General features: G+C 43.4%; 1 long non-coding RNA gene across 1 annotated transcript in view; it reads left to right on the top strand.

Moving 5' to 3' along the window:
* Nucleotides 1-3,053, top strand: part of LOC121923337 — an 8,709-nt gene extending 5,656 nt beyond the window's left edge. The window contains exons 2-3 of the long non-coding RNA XR_006102361.1: nucleotides 391-476; nucleotides 2,630-3,053. This is a non-coding gene — a long non-coding RNA (uncharacterized LOC121923337). The remainder of the gene's footprint in view (nucleotides 1-390; nucleotides 477-2,629) is intronic.
* The last annotated feature ends 68 nt before the right edge of the window (nucleotides 3,054-3,121 follow it).

The following is a 3,121-nucleotide window of genomic DNA, read 5'->3' as shown; positions in this document are numbered from 1 at the left end:
CTAGCTTTAAAACAGGGCACTGTACATTCCAACACTGCAAATGTGAACTGCCCTGTCTCCACTCTGAAGGTTAAAACACGCATATTTGAAATCTAAAATAAGATCTGAATTGCCTTGTTCTGGGATATTCAGCCTCTGGTACTAGAGTCCTGGATTAATTGTTTCCCATTTGGCAGGGCCAAGTAGCATAAGGACGATCAGGTATGCATGCTGAGATGCCCGCCTGTAACAGAGGGGGAAGAATATTTTTGCTGCCACACAGGAGCTTTTGGCATTCAAAGGAATCTTCCTATGAATCAGTATTCCTCAGTTCCACTGTATGAAATGCCTTGCTCCAATTTCTTTGCCATCTTGACTGCTGCAAATGATGCTCCACCATGTTTGCCACAGGTGGGTGATGTCAGCCCAATATCGGAGCAAGCTGGGAGAATCTGAATGAAGCCGCTTCCAACCCAAGCATTCTCTCTTCATGGATTGTAAGTATTGCACACAAAGTTTTTTTCTAACAAATGTATTATTGAGAAGAAGGAGAAGGGTGTGAGTTAAAACGATCCAGAAGCCCATCAAAGGGATTGTCTCCAGGTAAGAGTTGTGCAGGAATGAGCTTCCCAAAAACTCAGCATTTAAAAGCTGTTGATAGATTTCAGAGGAAGGCCAAAAACCTTTGGACCTACACCTGGAGGAATATGAGTAACAGCTTGCATTGTGTTTTTAGCAGTGAGGAGACATCAACAAGACAACCAGCAGAAGACCTGAGCAGCTCCACCTCAAATGAATGAAATCTTTGAGGTATTCTGACCTGTCTTTCTTTCTACTTCACTTCCCGTTCCAATCCTGTTTGTTCAGACTGCAAGCGTGAGGTGAACTTCATTCCTTTACTTTGCAGGAAATTTTTGTAGCCATTTGATCTTCAAAATGATGGGAAATGTGAAGGTACTCCTCAGCCAATGTTCAACCATAGCCTTCTATGTGTCTTTCTGGAACATGGACTACATCTGTGATGAACCTAGATTGCCACTGAAGAAACAAGAGGGGGCTAAGTACCGTTGGCCCTTCCCTGATGCGGGGGATCTGTTCTGGACCCCGCTGCGTAAGGGAAATCCAGCATATGCTGGAGCCTCATTACTTCTTCTGGGGCTAGTGAGGGCTTTTTCTGGTGCGGCTTTCATCATATGCTGAAAGCAGCATAAAGTGCACCTGCGTATGACACAGGAACACTGTACTTCTCTCAAATCTGAGAGCTCATTCACACTACAAAAATAATCCAGGGTGAATCCTTGTTGAATCCTTGTTGTACACAGATGTCCTGAATGCAATCTATGCACTTTTGAGAGTGGGGCTGGCTGGCAAAAAAAACCCCACTTAACCCGGGATATTTGATACCGATTTTCCCCTGACTTTTCCTGACAGATCTGCAGCGTTGGCAGTATGAATATGCTTTTGAATCAGTTTGGATCGTTATGTATTGTTCCTTCCCAAAAAGGAAGGGAGAGGTTTCGTAAACAGGGGTGGCACATTTGAAATGGCGGCTCCGTTTTAACCTGAAAGAATGGCATATGTGAATAATACAGGGTTAAATTGAATGAAAGAGACTCGCGAAACCAAGACAAAAAGGAAACAACGAAACCCTATATGCATTGCTGCTGCAATGCGGATCTCCTAGAGAAAAAAAAACAAGTGTGTGAATGACACCTGAGTTTCCTCTGAGTATCAACCAAGCCTTTAAAAAAGGTATTCTTACACCTCCTCCTCCTTGACTTTCTCTCCTTCTCTTTCTCTTGTAGTTACTTTTGCTTGTAAGCTTGAGGTAAACTCCATTGTCTTTCCTTTCTTTGCTTTCCAACGTTCAGTCAGATCTTCACAAGAATTCAAAGGACGAAGATGTTCCTAAGCAAAGTTGTAGCCGAGGAAGGAAGATTTGAAGGAAATAGCCTGCAAAAAAAAAGCAAGCGCATCATCCCCAATCCAGGCCTCCTAAGTTTCTATCTGGAGCAAGGAACACATCTGTAGCCCACTTCTGGTCAAGTCTCTGAGCACCAAGACCAGGAAGAATAGCCTCAGCAGGATCTCTTCCTCTCATCTTTTCTCCATGCAATCACCCAACAAGAAGTAACTTTCAAGAAGTCTGCTTTATTCAGTGAGACAAAGTAGATGAAATGAAAGTCCATTAAAACACAGGGGAGTATTCCTTCTCCCCCCACCACCACCACCACCAGCAATAGCCCCCTTCATTGGATCAATCCAATGCAATAGCCATGCATGATTTGTTATTCACAAGGTCATCGTGGAAGCCCCTGAATTCATGCAGACACCTTGAAAGAAATCATTTTCAAAGGACACCATCACAATGTGATGAGGAACGTTGAAGAGCTTCTAATACATCTCAGAGGAAGCCTGTGGACCTACACCTGAAGGAAAATAGTAGACACTTATATTGCAGTTTTCACTGATAAATTACATCAGCAAGATGTCTAAGAGAAGACAGGACCAGCCAAGCCTTTAAAAAAACCCATTGAGGTATTTTTACATCTCCTCCTCCTTGACTTTATCTCCTTCTCTTTCTCCTCTAGTCACTTTTGCTTGTAAGCTTGAGGTAAACTCAATCGTCTTGCCTTTCTTTGCTTTGCAGCATCCAGTCAGATCTTCATAAGAATTCAAAGAATGAAGACATCCCTAAGTAAAGTTGTCGCCGAGGAAGGAAGACTTGAAGGAAATAACTAGCCAGAAAAAGCCACCACATCACCCCCAATCTAGGCCTCCTAAGTTTCTATCTGGAGCAAGGAACACATGTGTACCCCACTTCTTTTGCTGCTGGAAGAAGGAAGGAAGGAAGGAAGGAAGGAAGGAAGGAAGGAAGGAAGGAAGGAAGGAGTGAGTGAGCTGTGGAATATGGTGACAACTTGTTTCCTTGGATGAAATGCATCAGCAGAGGAAGCCTGTGGGCCTACGCCTGGAGGAAAACGGCAGACACTTATATTGCAGCTTTCACTGACAAAATACATCAGCAAGATGTCTAGGAGAAGACAGGACCAGCCAAGCCTTTAAAAAAACTCATTAAGGTATTCTAACATCTCCTCCTGCTTGGCTTTCTCACCTTCTGTTTCTCTTATAGTCACTTTTG

This window comes from Sceloporus undulatus, chromosome 2 (assembly GCF_019175285.1).
Source record: "Sceloporus undulatus isolate JIND9_A2432 ecotype Alabama chromosome 2, SceUnd_v1.1, whole genome shotgun sequence".
NCBI lineage: Eukaryota > Metazoa > Chordata > Lepidosauria > Squamata > Phrynosomatidae > Sceloporus > Sceloporus undulatus.
This window is presented reverse-complemented; position numbering and strand designations above follow the sequence as displayed.